Raw genomic sequence first — 16796 nt, 5'->3', positions numbered from 1 at the left:
GGAGCAACAAAGATATCATTTGTTAGAGAGATAGAGAGAGGTAAGGAATGAGAGGTAGTGAAAAGTAGCCCAGAGAGAGAGAGAGGTAGAGGTAGAGAGAGAGAGGTAGAGGTAGAGAGAGAGAGGTAGAGAGAGAGAGAGAGAGAGAGAGAGAGAGAGAGAGAGAGAGAGAGAGAGAGAGAGAGAGAGAGAGAGAAGAGAGAGAGAGAGAGAGGGGGGGGTTTAAATGTAATAAACAAAAAAATTTGATAGGTTATAACACATTGGTGCTTATGTAATATCAACTGTATACTGTAGACGGTTTGAATAAGTTAAGAAATGGTATAAACGATACTTTGTTAGTGTATTCGTACACACTCAAGAGCGGCAGCTAGATGACAGCTGATCTAATCACAGCCAAAAGTAAAACAAAAAGAAGTCAACAATACTCGATTTTTAAAACACACCCGAAATTTAAAAACAAAAGAACACGCTTTCTTAATGTGCAATTAACTATTTAAAGAGTGGCAATTTTCTAGAATAAAATGTTATTTCCCAAAAAATAGTGGTTTGCTGATGAAATCGGATGCCGTATTTTTAGCTATGATTGAAATGGATGTAGACTCGGCCTAATTTTTTTGTTTCGTATTTAATTGACACTAAGAAAACTAATTATAGTTTCTTCATCTAAATGTAAGTATTGTATAACACGAAGAGAGAGAGAGAGAGAGAGAGAGAGAGAGAGGAGAGAGAGAGAGAGAGAGAGAGAGAGAGAGAGAGAGAGAGAGAGAGAATGAATCAGCTGTTGTAATCAAATGGCGTGTTTTTGTTTCGTGAGAATTTCATCGCCACGACTATAACAACAACATACTGTACTGAACTTTACAGTATTTTACAGACTACTGTAATATGATAAAGTAAAATATTTGTAATCTATTTTATATGAAATGGGGCTATTTTTTTGTTTAAAATTTACATTTACGTATGTAAAACAACTCTCTCTCTCTCTCTCTCTCTCTCTCTCTCTCTCTCTCTCTCTCTCTCTCTCTCTCTCTCTCTCTCTCTCTCTCTCGTAGATTGTTTTCCTGCTTTGCTACGTATCTATGATTTTATATAGATACAGTAAATAATATTTGTAATATGTTATTTTTATTAATAAAATAAATTTTTGAATATACTTACCCGATAATCATGTAGCTGTCAACTCCGTTGCCCGACAGAATTCTATGGAGAGATACGCCAGCTATCACAATACTAGAAGGGGGTGTACTTACCAGCGCCACCTGTGGCCAGGTACTCAATCATTTGTTGTTGACACCTCCTCAATTATTCCTCGGTCCACTGGTTCTCTCTGGGGAGGAAAGGGAGGGTCGATTAAATCATGATTATCGGGTAAGTATATTCAAAAATTTATTTTATTAATAAAAATAACATTTTTCAATATTAAACTTACCCGATAATCATGTAGCTGATTCACACCCAGGGAGGTGGGTGAAAACCAGTGTACAAGATTAAAGGATAGCTAAGTATCCCATATTTCATATAACAGTTATCTCAAATAACAATGAAATAATAAGTACCTGGTAAGGAAGTCGAATAGAACCGTTACTCTGCCTCTTTATTTAAAGTTCGTCTTCCTTACTGAGCGCAGCGTTCCTCTTGGAGGCTGAATCAACCCAAAGGTGCCAAAGTACACGGGGTTGCAACCCCTACTAAAGGACCTCTACCAAACCTTTAACCCAGGCGCTTCTCAAGAATGAATAGACCACCCGCCAAATCCAAGGATGCGGAAGGCTTCTTAGCCTACCGTAACAACCATAAAAAACAACAATAAAAGTATTCAAGAGAAAGGTTAAAAAAGGTTATGGGATTAAGGGAATGTAGTGGCTGAGCCCTCACCTACTACTGCACTCGCTGCTACGAATGGTCCCAGGGTGTAGCAGTTCTCGTAAAGAGACTGGACATCTTTCAGATAAAATGATGCAAACACTGACTTGCTCCTCCAATAGGTTGCATCCATTATGCTCTGCAGAGAACGGTTTTTATTAAAGGCCAACGAAGTAGCTACAGCTCTTACTTCGTGGGTCCTTACCTTCAGCAATGCAAGGTCTTCCTCCTTTAAGTGAGAATGTGCTTCTCTGATCAGAAGCCTTATATAGTACGAAAGCCCATTCTTGGACATGGGTCTCGAGGGTTTCTTGATGGCACACCATAAGGCTTCTGACTGTCCTCGAATAGGTTTAGACCTCTTCAGATAATATTTGAGAGCTCTGACAGGGCAAAGAACTCTCTCTAGTTCGTTACCTACCATGTTGGAGAGGCTAGGTATTTCGAACGATCTAGGCCAAGGACGTGAAGGAAGCTCGTTCTTTGCTAGGAATCCAAGCTGAAAAGAACATGTTGCAGATTCGGTTGTGAAACCAATGTTCTTGCTGAAGGCATGAACCTCACTGACTCTCTTAGCTGTTGCAAGGCAAACGAGAAAAGCAGTCTTGAGGGTAAGATCCTTAAAGGAAGCTGACTGGAGAGGTTCGAACCTAGATGTCATAAGGAACCTTAAGACTACGTCTAGATTCCAGCCTGGAGTGGAAAGACGACGTTCTTTAGACGTCTCAAAAGACTTGAGAATGTCTTGAAGGTCCTTGTTGGAAGACAGGTCCAAACCCCTGTGGCGGAGAACTGAGGCCAACAAGCTCCTATATCCTTTAATCGTAGGTGTTGAAAGGGATCTCTCATTCCTAAGATGTAGAAGGAAGTCAGCTATTTGGATCACAGAGGTATTGGTAGAGGATATTGAATTGGCTCTACACCAGCTTCGGAAGACCTCCCACTTAGACTGGTAGACTCTACGAGTGGAAACTCTTCTAGCTCTGGCAATCGCACTGGCTGCCTCCTTCGAAAAGCCTCTAGCTCTAGCGAATCTTTCGACAGTCTGAAGGCAGTCAGCCGAAGAGCGTGGAGGTTTGGATGCAACCTGTCTACGTGTGGTTGACGTAGAAGGTCCACTCTTAGAGGTAGAGTCCTGGGGAAGTCGACTAGCCATTGAAGTACCTCTGTGTACCATTCTCTTGCAGGCCAAAGGGGAGCAACCAGCGTCAGCCGTGTCCCTTCGTGCGAGACGAATTTCTGCAGAACTTTGTTTATTATCTTGAACGGAGGGAATGCGTACAGGTCGAGATGGGACCAGTTCAGAAGAAAAGCATCCACATGAACCGCTGCAGGGTCTGGAACAGGGGAACAATAAAGCGGAAGTCTCTTGGTTATGGAGGTGGCAAACAGATCTATGGTAGGTTGACCCCACAAGGTCCAAAGTCTGTTGCACACACTCTTGTGGAGGGTCCATTCCGTGGGAATGACCTGATTCCTTCTGCTGAGGCGATCCGCTGAAACATTCATATCGCCCTGGATGAACCTCGTGACCAGAGTGAGGTTTAGACCTCTTGACCAAATGAGGAGGTCCCTTGCGATCTCGTAAAGGCTCCTCGAATGGGTCCCTCCTTGCTTGGAGATGTAAGCCAAGGCTGTGGTGTTGTCTGAATTCACCTCCACCACTTTGCCTAGCAGGAGGGACTTGAAGTTCAACAGGGCAAGATGAACTGCTAACAGTTCCTTGCAGTTGATGTGGAGTAATCCTTGTTCCTTGTTCCATACTCCTGAGCATTCCCGTCCGTCCAAGGTCGCACCCCAGCCCGAGTCCGATGCATCTGAGAAGAGATGAAGATTGGGGGTCTGGATGGCCAATGATAGACCCTCCTTGAGAAGGAGATTGTGCTTCCACCACAGGAGAGTGGTCTTCATCTCTTGGTTGATAGGGATAGAGACTGCTTCTAGAGTCGAGCCCTTGTCCCAATGAGCAGCAAGATGGAATTGAAGAGGGCGGAGGTGGAGTCTTCCTAGCTCGACAAACAGGGCCAGTGATGAGAGGGTCCCTGTGAGACTCATCCACTGTCTCACTGAGCAATTGCTCCTCTTCAGCATGCTCATGATGCACTCTAGGGCTTGGTTTATCCTGGGGGCCGATGGAAAAGCCCGAAAATCCTGACTCTGAATCTCCATTCCCAGGTACACAATGGATTGGGAGGGAATGAGTTGAGATTTCTCTATATTGACTAATAGACCTAGGTCTCTGATTAAGTCTAAAGTCCAATTGAGGTTCTCCAGACAACGACGACTCGTGGAGGCTCTCAACAGCCAGTCGTCTAGGTAGAGGGAGGCTCTGATGTTCGATAAGTGTAGGAATTTCGCTACATTCCTCATCAGATGAGTAAAGACCATAGGAGCTGTGCTTAGGCCAAAACACAGGGCTTGGAACTGATAGACAACCTTTCCGAAAACGAATCTCAGGAAAGGTTGGGAGTCTGGATGAATGGGAACGTGAAAGTATGCATCTTTCAAGTCCAACGAGACCATCCAGTCCTCCTGTCTGACCGCTGCTAAGACCGACTTGGTCGTCTCCATCGTGAACGTCTGCTTGGTGACATACTCGTTGAGAGAGCTGACGTCCAGCACCGGTCTCCAACCTCCTGTCTTCTTGGCCACAAGAAAGAGACGGTTGTAGAAGCCCGGGGATTGATGGTCCCGGACTATAACCACTGCCTTCTTCTGCACAAGAAGCGACACCTCCTGTTGCAATGCTAGCCTCTTGTCCTCTTCTTTGTAGTTGGGAGAGAGGTTGATGGGCGATGTGGTCAGAGGTGGTTTGAGGCAGAATGGAATCCTGTAACCGTACCTCAGCCAACTGACAGACTGTGCGTCTGCACCTCTCTTCTCCCAGGCTCGCCAGAAGATCTTGAGTCTGGCTCCTACTGTTGTCTGGAGAATCTGAGTCAGTTCTTTCCCTTAGATGTCCTGGATCCTTTCCTAGACTTGCTCCTGTGAGAGTCTGGACGGGAGCTTCCTCGGCTGGGGGCTCTACCACGAAAGGGCGGTATGAACCTCGTAGCCGGGGTATCAGCCACTGGGGAGCGATAAGTCTTGGGGACTGAGGTGGCAACCTTAGACTTACGAGCCGATGAGGCTACAAGATCGTGCGTGTCCTTTTGTATCAGGGCAGCCGACAAGTCCTTAACTAGCTCCTCGGGAAAGAGGAACTTTGAGAGTGGAGCAAAAAGGAGTTGTGACCGTTGGCAAGGTGTAATGCTGGCGGAAAGGAAGGTACACAGTTGTTCCCTTTTCTTCAACACCCCTGATACAAATAACGACGCTAGCTCACCCGATCCATCTCTGATGGCCTTATCCATGCAGGACATTATTAGCATGGCAGAATCTTTGTCCGCAGGAGAGGTTTTCTTGCTGAGGGCTCCCAGGCACCAGTCGAGAAAGTTGAACATTTCAAATGCTCTGAACAACCCTTTCAGAAAATGATCCAGGTCTAAGAAGGTCCAACAAACCTTCGAGCGTCTCATAGCAGTTCTCCGAGGCGAGTCCACCAGACTTGAGAAGTCAGCCTGGGCAGAGGCAGGTACTCCTAAGCCTGGTGCTTCCCCTGTGGCATACCAAACGCAACCTTTCGAAGCGAGCTTCGTTGGAGGGAACATGAAGGAAGTCTTGCCAAGGTGTTGTTTAGACTGCAGCCACTCCCCTAAGATCCTTAAAGCCCTCTTGGAGGATCTAGCTAGGACAAGCTTAGTATAGTTGGACTTAGCTTGTTGTACGCCCAGCGAAAACTCAGATGGTGGAGAGCGGGGAATAGCAGAGACGAAGTGGTCTGGGTAAATCTCCCTGAGTAGAGCCAAGACCTTACGAAAATCAATCGACAATGGAGAAAGCTTAGATTCGTCCACGTCTGATGAGGGATCAAGGTGTGCCTCCTCATCATCCGACACCTCATCAGCAGAGGGTAGCGAAGCGATCGGACCAGAATGCTGAACCGCAGAGTCAGAATGGGTAGGAACAATAACAGTGGTTTCCTCTTCCAGTAACTGTTGAGGGAAAACCTGAGGCTCAGACTGCAAAGGCTGAACAACAGACGAAGCAGAAGGCAGGCGCATGGGTGAAGGAGGTTGACTCCTAGCAAGAGAGGTTGAACCCAAGGATTGCACAAGCTGAGCGGAGGACGGAGGCGGAGTAGTCCGTTCCTGTTCCTGTGAGATGAGCGGAGCATGATGAGGTTGAGGCTGCGCAGAACAAGGTAAAGTTCTCGCAAGCTGAGGCTCCTGAGGCGCAAGTCCAGGGTGTAGAGGAGCTTGCCTTGAGGAGGGTTGAGCTCGCTGCAGCGATGGCTGAGCAGACAGACTCACGGAGGGGAGAGGTTGTTGTACCCCAACCGAGAGTTGCACCACTGGTGGAGCAGCAAGGGGAGGCGGAGGAAGAGTGGAATAACTCTCCTGATCCCAAAGCAAGGGTTGCCTTAAAGAAGGCTGAGGCTGAACACCACTGGGAACAGCGAACTCCGAAAGTGGCTCAACATCGTACGCCTGGCAGATGGTGCTGCGACCAGGCGGAGCAAGTGCAGGCGGGGCGAGCACAGGCGGAGCGAGAACAGGCGGAGGGAGTGTAGGCGGAGGAGGAGGTGCAACACTCTCAGCCCGACACTCACGCATCAAGTCCGAAAGCTGAGCTTGCATGGACTGAAGCAGGGTCCACTTGGGATCGGCAGAAACGATAACAGACTGAGGTAAAGTCACAGTCGGGCTCTGTTTTGGCAGAACCTTACTCCTCTTGGGCGGAGTACAGTCGACAGATGACTGAGGCGAGTCAGAGCTGAGCCAATGACTGCAACCTGGCTGAGCACTCGCGGACTGGACTCTACGTTTAAGCGGTCTCGAGACCTGAGACCAACGTTTCTTCCCTGCTAGTTGATCAGCGGACGAGAATAAGACGGGCTCAATCGTCTGCAGGTGGGAGTGACGGTCTAAGGAAGACACGCCCGCAACCACCGAGGATAGTTCTGTGCGCCTAACAAGGCCTGTCGAACCCTTAAGCCCTTCGACATTGCTTCTCCCCTGGGCATGGGAGCTTGCAAGAGGTCCCGGACTGGGAGGACGACTGGCTCGCACAGAAAAATCCTCACGCACCACACTGGCACCACTAGCACTTGGCACTGCACCGACACTAGCACTCGTCACAGCACTGGCACTAATTCCACCCACTGCACTCTTGACCTTCAGTTCTTTAACTTCGGCCATCAGAGACTTATGGTCACTTACCACTGATTCTACTTTATCGCCTAAAGCCTGAATAGCACGCAAAACAACTGACATATCAGGCGGAGGGCACACAGTAGGTTCGGGGGTAGCCACTACAGGGGTAGGAAAAGGTAGGGGATCATGAGGTGAGGAAAACATAGAAGAGTGAGAAGAACTTCTCCTAACTCTACCTCTCTCTAACTTAGATGAATATTTTAAAAGACGGACAAATTCCAATTCCGAAAGTCCGGCGCATTCCTCACATCGATTTTCTAATAGACAGGGCCTGTCCCTACAGTCAGAACAAGCGGTGTGAGGATCTACCGAGGCCTTCGGAATACGCCTATTGCAAGACCTACATCGTCTATGGGAGGGGGCTTGCGAAACGTCAGACATCTTGTTTCAAAGAGTTAGCCAAAGGGTGATCCAAAAACAAGCAAAAATCGTTAATCGTTATATCAGTATTATATAAAAGCTATCTAGCTAATATAAGAAGGATTCCAGTAAAGCGACAGCCGTTAATCTGAGAGAATACTTCACCAAATATCCGTGAATAAACTCGAAGACCATAAGCGTATCCCAGAACGTCTAGCCGGAAGCACGACAGAGGAATAATTGAGGAGGTGTCAACAACAAATGATTGAGTACCTGGCCACAGGTGGCGCTGGTAAGTACACCCCCTTCTAGTATTGTGATAGCTGGCGTATCCCTCCATAGAATTCTGTCGGGCAACGGAGTTGACAGCTACATGATTATCGGGTAAGTTTAATATTGAAAAAACATATTTTATAAAAGCTTTTACTGTAATATCATTATTTATCACTTTCATCATGCACGTTAAATTCCTTAGTTTGTTTACTGAGCGTACTTTATGACGCCGTCGTTTCAGGTGGCGTTATAAAGAAAAACATTTCATTTGGAAGTCCTAAGAAAAATTAAGTAAAACATTAGTAATAACCAAATCAACATACTGTACTGAATAATCAATATAATCAATGCAAAAACTAACCTATACACAAATGTGTAAATGCGTTTGTTTCTTCATAATAATCAGAGATAAACGTAAACAAAACATTGGTTGCCATTTTTTTTATCGTGCTTTTTGGCGTGTTTAGGAAACGCATGATATAAAGTCGCCTTTAATATTTGTGCCTGTTTTAGTTTAGGGTACGTTAGTACATGCATTAAGTGTTCTGTACATTAAGGGGTAGTTTGTTAACAGTACTACGTACAAGGGAAGGTTTTAAAAGTCTGAATATACATGTTGAAATAAATAGGTAAATATGGTGTCACTACTTCGCGGATTTTCACCTATCGCGGCCGGGTCTGGAACCTATCTACCGCGATAAACGAGGGTTCACTGTAAACGGATTTTGAGCGAAGCGAAAAATCTATTTTTGGGTGAGATAGCCATGACATCCTGATGGAAAGTTCCTTCAGTAGCTTCCTAGGGTATATTTAACTACAGTGGATATTACCAGAGAATTAAACTAAAGGTTATCACAGAATTCTAACTTCTGGTGCGAGTACCCTAAAGGTTTCCCTCTAGGATATCGTATATCAACAGGGGACGCATGTATTAACACGCCACATAGCTATCTGCACCCCATACAGAGTTAACACTTCGATATGGAAAGGTGGCTGAGTAACTGAGGAGCCGTTCCAAAGTTACTCTCATCCGTGGCTACTTTTGGTACTCGAGACGTAAACAAACGGGCGCCATTGGCTAGTGGTAATTTGCTTTTGAACCTTGGCTTCTAATAGTAATAATTATGCTAAAATGACAAATTTGGAAATAATTTGTATTTTTCCTAACTATACAAACCTGGAGCTCTTTACACTGGAGATGCATTTTGGCAACAGCTGGAACTAGCTGTAAAACTTTTAGCTACTTAACGAAGGGAGAGCAAGAGTTGGACCAACCACCCTGCTCACACCAGCAGTTGTATCTGAAAGTCACTGTGCAATTGCGGCAGGACTTCCTGGGGGAAGGTGATGGCGGGACCAGTATGTGTTAAGAGCTCCAGGATTGTATACATAGGGAAAATGCAAATTTCTTCCAAATTTGTCATTTATTACTGCACTACATACAAACCCTTACCATATTTACAGTGGAAACAATTGGATTTCCAAAAAACAAACCATGACAGCCTCTGGACATGATTACTGCTCTGTACCACAAATACAATCAATATACTGTAAACTTAATTAACAACATCAGATATTCAATTTTGTAAACTCACTTTAATACTGAAACCTGTAGAATTTATTCTTAAATAAATTGAGTTATGGATTTTACCCAGAAGACCCAGCCCTGGGACTTGGAATATTACTCAGCAAAATATCTTTAAATCTTAACTTCATTCTTGTGAAACCTGAATACAGTACTGTACTAAGAATACTGTAAAATCATTTGATGAGAAACTCTCTCTCCAGAGAGACCAATGCAGACTGAAATGTCTGAGAAGAGCATTTGAGGAAATGAAAGAGAAACCAAATATTTAGATATTTTAATCAAGATTCTCCTCTCAAGGACAATCCAATGGAAAATTATAAAACCTAAACTAATCACTAAGACCATAAAAGAGATAACATCAACAAAATCACAAAAAATGATATTTTAATTATAAAATAAATTTTTGAATATGTTTACCCGGTGAATATATAATAGCTGCAACTCTGTTGCTCGACAGACAAAAAACAGTAAAAACTCGCCAGCGATCGCTATACAGGTTGCGGGTGTGCCCACCAGCGCCAACTGTCGGCCAGATACCACTCTCGATATAAACAAAGACTCAATTTCTTCTCATCCCACTGCGTCTCTATTGGGGAGGAAGGGAGGGTCGTTTAATTTATATATTCACCGGGTAAGTATATTCAAAAATTTATTTTATAATTAAAATATCATTTTTAAATATTTAACTTAGCCGGTGAATATATAATAGCTGATTCACACCCAAGGAGGTGGGTAGAGACCAGTTAAATATGTTTACATCGTATAAGCTAAGAGTTTTTTATTTCATTTTGACAGTTATCAATATAACAAAACCAAAATAAATAGGTACCTGGTAAGGAAGTCGACTTAGACGATTACTCTGCCTTGTAAGTACGTCTTCCTTACGGAGCCCAGCGATCCTCTTAGGATACTGACAGACCCCCAGGAGCTGAAGTATCAAGGGCTGCAACCCATACAACAGGACCTCATCAAACCCCTAATCTGGGCGCTCTCAAGAAATTACTTTGACCACCCGCCAAATCAACCAGGATGCGAAAGGCTTCTTAGCCTTCCGGACAACCCATAAAAACAACATTAAAACATTTCAAGAGACAGATTAAAAGGATATGGAATTAGGGAATTGTAGTGGTTGAGCCCTCACCCACTACTGCACTCGCTGCTACGAATGGTCCCAGTGTGTAGCAGTTCTCGTAAAGAGACTGGACATCTTTCAAGTAAAATGACGCGAACACTGACTTGCTTCTCCAATAGGTTGCGTCCATGATACTTTGCAGAGATCTATTTTGCTTAAAGGCCACGGAAGTTGCTACAGCTCTAACCTCGTGCGTCTTAACCTTAAGCAAAGATCGGTCTTCCTCACTCAGGTGTGAATGAGCTTCTCGTATTAACAATCTGATAAAGTATGACAAAGCATTCTTTGACATAGGCAAGGATGGTTTCTTAACCGAACACCATAAAGCTTCAGATTGGCCTCGTAAAGGTTTAGTACGAGCTAAGTAGAACTTAAGAGCTCTAACAGGGCATAAGACTCTTTCTAGTTCATTGCCTACGATCTCCGATAAGCTGGGAATATCGAAAGATTTAGGCCAAGGACGAGAAGGTAGCTCATTTTTGGCTAGAAAACCAAGTTGCAGAGAACAAGTAGCTTTTATTGACGAAAACCCGATGTTCTTGCTGAAGGCATGAAGCTCACTGACTCTTTTAACCGAGGCTAAGCATACCAGGAAAAGAGTCTTAAGAGTGAGATCTTTCAGGGAGGCTGACTGTAAAGGCTCAAACCTGTCTGACATGAGGAATCTTAGGACCACGTCTAAATTCCACCCAGGAGTAGCCAAACGACGCTCCTTAGTGGTCTCGAAAGACTTAAGGAGGTCTTGCAGATCTTTATTGTTGGAAAGATCTAAGCCTCTATGCCGGAAGACCAATGCCAACATGCTTCTGTAGCCCTTGATAGTGGGAGCTGAAAGGGATCGTCCTTTTCTCAGGTATAAGAGAAAATCAGCTATTTGGGCTACAGAGGTACAGTACTGGTCGAGGATACAGAAACTGACTTGCACCAGTCTCGGAAGACTTCCCACTTCGATTGGTAGACTCTAATGGTAGACGCTCTCCTTGCTCTAGCAATCGCACTGGCTGCCTCCTTCGAAAAGCCTCTAGCTCTCGAGAGTCTTTCGATAGTCTGAAGGCAGTCAGACAAAGAGCGTGGAGGCTTTGGTGTACCTTCTTTACGTGTGGCTGACGTAGAAGGTCTACTCTTAGAGGAAGACTTCTGGGAACGTCTACTAACCATCGAAGTACCTCGGTGAACCATTCTCTCGCGGGCCAGAGGGAAGCAACTAACGTCAACCTTGTCCCTTCGTGAGAGGCGAACTTCTGCAGTACCTTGTTGACAATCTTGAATGGTGGGAATGCGTAAAGATCCAGATGTGACCAATCTAGGAGGAAGGCATCTATATGTATTGCTGCTGGGTCCGGGACTGGAGAGCAATAGATTGGAAGCCTCTTGGTCAGCGAGGTTGCAAAGAGATCTATGGTGGGTTGACCCCAAGTCGCCCAAAGTCTCTTGCACACATCCTTGTGGAGGGTCCATTCGGTTGGAATTACTTGACCTTTCCGACTGAGACAATCTGCTAGGACGTTCAAGTCGCCCTGGATGAACCTCGTTACTAGGGAGATGCCTCGATCTTTTGACCAGATGAGCAGGTCCCTTGCGATCTCGTACAACGTCAGTGAGTGGGTACCTCCCTGTTTGGAGATGTACGCCAAGGCCGTGGTGTTGTCCGAGTTTACTTCCACCACTTTGCCTCGAAGGAGATACTCGAAGCTTCTCAAGGCCAGATGAACCGCCAAAAGCTCCTTGCAGTTGATATGCATGCTCCTCTGACTCGAGTTCCACAGACCTGAGCATTCCCGACCGTCCAGCGTCGCGCCCCAGCCCAAGTCCGATGCGTCCGAGAAGAGAACGTGGTTGGGTATCTGAACTGCCAGGGGAAGACCCTCTCTTAGGCTGATATTGTCCTTCCACCAAGTCAGACAAGACTTTATCTTTTCGGAAATCGGGATCGAGACCGCCTCTAGCGTCTTGTCCTTTTTCCAGTGAAAAGCCAGATGGAATTGAAGAGGACGGAGGTGTAGTCTTCCTAGTGATACAAATTGCTCCAGGGATGACAGCGTCCCTACCAGACTCATCCACAGCCTGACTGAGCAGCGTTGTTTCTTCAGCATCTTCTGGATGGAGAGCAGGGCTTGATCTATTCTGGGGGCCGACGGAAAAGCCCGAAAAGCTTGACTGTGAATCTCCATCCCTAAATACAGAATAGTTTGGGATGGGACCAGCTGCGACTTTTCCAAATTGACTAGGAGTCCCAATTCCTTGGTCAGATCTAGAGTCCAATTGAGATCCTTCAGACAGCGACGACTGGAAGAGGCTCTGAGAAGCCAGTCGTCCAAATAAAGGGAGGCTCGGATGTCCGATAAGTGGAGGAATTTCGCCACATTCCTCATCAGCCTCGTAAACACGAGAGGAGCTGTGCTTAGACCAAAGCACAGGGCCCGAAACTGGTAAACCACATCTACGAAGACGAATCTCAGAAAGGGTTGGGAGTCTGAGTGAATGGGGATGTGGAAGTAGGCGTCCCTTAGGTCTAGAGAGACCATCCAGTCTTCCTTTCTGACCGCTGCTAAGACTGACTTTGTGGTCTCCATGGAAAACTTCGTCTTTGTGACAAAGACATTCAGAGCACTGACGTCTAGCACCGGTCTCCAACCTCCTGTCTTCTTTGATACTAGGAAGAGACGGTTGTAAAACCCCGGTGATTGAAGATCCAAGACTTTGACCACCGCTCCCTTCTCTAGCAAAAGAGACACTTCCAGTTTCAGGGCTTGTTTCTTTTCTTCCTCTCTGTACCTGGGAGAGAGATCGATGGGGGACGTCGCTAGAGGGGGTTTGCGTACAAAAGGGATTTTGTACCCCTCTCTGAGCAACCTCACAGATTGTTGATCTGCGCCTCTCTTCTCCCAGGCTTGCCAGAAGTTCTTGAGTCTGGCTCCTACTGCTGTCTGAAGTTGCGGGCAGTCAGACTCTGCCCTTAGAGGACTTGGATCCTTTCCTCTTCCCTCGCTTCCCTTCGGCAGGAGCACCTCCCCTGCTGGAGGCTCTGCCACGAAAGGGCGGGATAAACTGAGACGCTGGAGTGTCTATCCTCGGTCTAGCAGACAATGTAGGCAAAGGGGGAGCTTTGCGAGCCGAGGACGCAACTAGATCGTGGGTGTCCTTCTGTACTAAAGACAAGGCAATTTCCTTAACCAAGACTTCAGGAAACAGGCACTTGGACAAGGGCGCAAAGAGTAGCTCAGATCTTTGGCATGGCGTCACTCCAGCAGACAGGAAAGAACATAGAGACTCTCGTTTCTTCAGGACTCCGGACGTGAATGAAGCGGCAAGTTCGTTGGACCCATCACGGACGGCCTTGTCCATGCAGGACATAATGAGTAAGGAAACATCCTTATCAGCAGAAGAGATTTTCCTACTCAGGGTTCCTAAACACCAGTCTAGGAAGTTAAAGACTTCGAACGCCCTAAATATACCTTTAAGAAGGTGGTCCAGGTCCGATGGTGACCAACAAATCTTCGAGCGTCTCATGGCAAGGCGGCGGGGAGAGTCTACAAGACTTGAGAAGTCGCCCTGGGCAGAGGCAGGAACTCCCAAGCCGAGAACTTCTCCCGTGGCATACCAGACGCTCGATCTAGACGAGAGTTTAGATGGGGGGAAGGCAAATGCTGTCTTCCCTAAACTCTTCTTGGTCTCTAACCAATCGCCCAACAGCCGCAAAGCTCTCTTGGATGAGCGAGAGAGAACGAGTTTAGTAAAGGCAGGCACGGTAGCAGGAACGCCTAATACAAACTCCGACGGCGGCGAACGAGGAGCCACAGAAACAAAGTGGTCAGGGAACAACTCCTTAAACACAGCCATGACTTTTCTAAAGTCCAAGGATGGTTGAGCTGCCTTAGGCTCATCAAGTTCTGAAGGTTGATCCTCTTGTGGTTCAGCAACGTCCTCATCTGACAGTTCCTCATCCGAAAACTGATGAGAAAACGGCAAAGGAGTGGGCAACGTTTGACTCGCCGAGTCCGGTCGCACTGGTGCATGCGTGACGGAGCCGGACGCAGCGTCATGGAACTGCTGAACAGTCTGGGAACTGTCAACAACCATAGGTGCGCGAGGACGCACAGCGTCCACCCGAGACTGTTTAGACCGTCTGGGTTGTGCAGTCAACACCATACCGGGTTGCGGAGGTTGACGCACCGCGTCAAAACAAGTCACCTCTGATGGTTGATGAACGTCCTGAACGTCAACAACCACCTCCGTGCGTTGCCTAACGTCAACGTGCGGCTGGAAACCCACACTGGGTCGCATCGGTGGAGGTACTACCCCAACTGGTTGACGCGAGAAAGCTACCTCAACGTCAACAGGACGCACAACAGACCGCTTGGATGGTTGTTGGCCAGAAGGTTCAGCGGCAACCTTCTCCGCATTGAAGTCCTCCATCAAGGACGCAAGCTTGGACTGCATGTCCTGCAGTAACACCCATTTAGGGTCTACGGAAGCAGGTGCGGCAACAGACGGGGTGAGCGACTGAGGCGGCACAACTTTGCCTCTCTTAGGCGGCGAGCAGTCATCCGATGACGGCAACGAGTCCGAACTGTCCCAGTGGCTACAACCGGGACGTTGGACTTGTCCTGAAGGAACCGACTTACGTTTCAAAGGTCTGGAGACCTTGGTCCAAGGTTTCTTACGAGAAACACCTTCGGACGACGAGGTAAAAATGGGCTCTCTCGTCTTACGTTGGTAGGGGCGATCTTGGGGAGATACGCCTGATACCATAGAGGGAACGTCTGTTCGCTGATCAAGGCCTCTCGAACCCATGAGTCGTACGACATTGCTTCTCCCCTGGGCTTGGGAGCTTGCAAGAGGTCCCGGACTAGGAGGACGACAGGCACGAACAGACGAACCCTCAAGCGCAACACTGTTCACAACACTTTGAGAAACACTAAGCACTTTAACACTTTCCGCCGTGGCACTTTGGCACTTTAGTTCCTTTACGTCCGCCATAAGTTGGTTTCGGTCACTTGCTAGGGCCTCAACTCTCTCCCCCAAGGCATGGATAGCACGCATCATGTCTTGCATCGACGGTTCCTGAGTGCTAGGAGGGGGGTTAGGAACAACCACTACAGGGGAAGGATTAGGTTCAGGGGCATGTGGAGAGGAAAAATCTACCGACCTAGAAGAACTTCTCCTTACCCTATCTCTCTCTAGTCTGCGTGTATATTTCTCAAATTCGATAAAATCGAATTCCGAAAGGCCCACGCATTCCTCACACCGATCTTCCAATTGACACGTTTTACCCCGACAATTGGAACAAACAGTGTGAGGGTCGAGAGAAGCCTTTGGAAGACGCCTATGACAGTCCCTAGCATTACATTTTCTGAACTTGGGAACTTGTGAAAGGTCAGCCATTTTGAATTAGTCAAGGGAAAATTCCAAAAAACGATCTAAGTCATCAACAATTAATCCGATCCAAAAAAGAGTTCAAGGATTTATTTGAGGAAAAACACCTGTACTGCGAAAGCTCAAACCAAATTAAAGTACTTCACCAAATATGATGTGAAAAAACTCCAGGTTCAACAGCGAGTAAAGTACGTCTTGTCGACACGTCGACAGAGAAGAAATTGAGTCTTTGTTTACATCGAGAGTGGTATCTGGCCGACAGTTGGCGCTGGTGGGCACACCCGCAACCTGTATAGCGATCGCTGGCGAGTTTTTACTGTTTTTTGTCTGTCGAGCAACAGAGTTGCAGCTATTATATATTCACCGGCTAAGTTAAATATTTAAAATTTAAAAAATCATACTTTTCTACCTTATTACTAAACTTATATTCAAACCCCCAAAATGAAGCTATCTCCATACCATAGTACTTTGTAAATAATTGCACGGCTTCATATTCCAATACAAGTAGACTAGATTTTGATTCTTCCTTCCTGCTAACATTCATAACTTCACTACAGTACAGGAAGCAGGTACAATCATCCAGTATTACTTTCAAAAGGACACAAGGTCACCAACATTGTTTCAAAAGGCTTAATGCTGTATATTATTCTGCAACTGAATCAGCGGATATTTCAAAGTTCAAACTTGATACAAATGCTTTTCTGTTGACGATGTTTCATTTCCTGGTTTTTATAATGCTCATTTATTCAACATTGTTATCTATTTTCAAATAATCTCATTTTCCATCTCTCTTATGTAGTTTATTCTTTACATTCCTATTTCTTCACTGCATCAGACTGTCAACTATTTGGTCCCTTGGGCTAGTGGCAATTTGCTTTTGCACCTTGGCTTCTAATAGTAACAATTATGCTAATATGACAAATTTGGAAATAATTTGTATTTTTCC

General features: G+C 46.1%; 1 protein-coding gene across 1 annotated transcript in view; it reads right to left on the bottom strand.

The window, feature by feature from the left end:
• Window positions 1-16796, bottom strand: part of LOC137636176 (zinc finger protein 585A-like) — an 89246-nt gene that overhangs the window by 35821 nt on the left and 36629 nt on the right. The gene's annotated exons all lie outside the window — the stretch shown is intronic.

Source organism: Palaemon carinicauda, unplaced genomic scaffold, assembly GCF_036898095.1.
Source record: "Palaemon carinicauda isolate YSFRI2023 unplaced genomic scaffold, ASM3689809v2 scaffold244, whole genome shotgun sequence".
Lineage (NCBI taxonomy): Eukaryota > Metazoa > Arthropoda > Malacostraca > Decapoda > Palaemonidae > Palaemon > Palaemon carinicauda.
The sequence above is the reverse complement of the archived record's forward strand: the minus strand, read 5'-3'. Positions and strand labels throughout refer to the sequence as shown.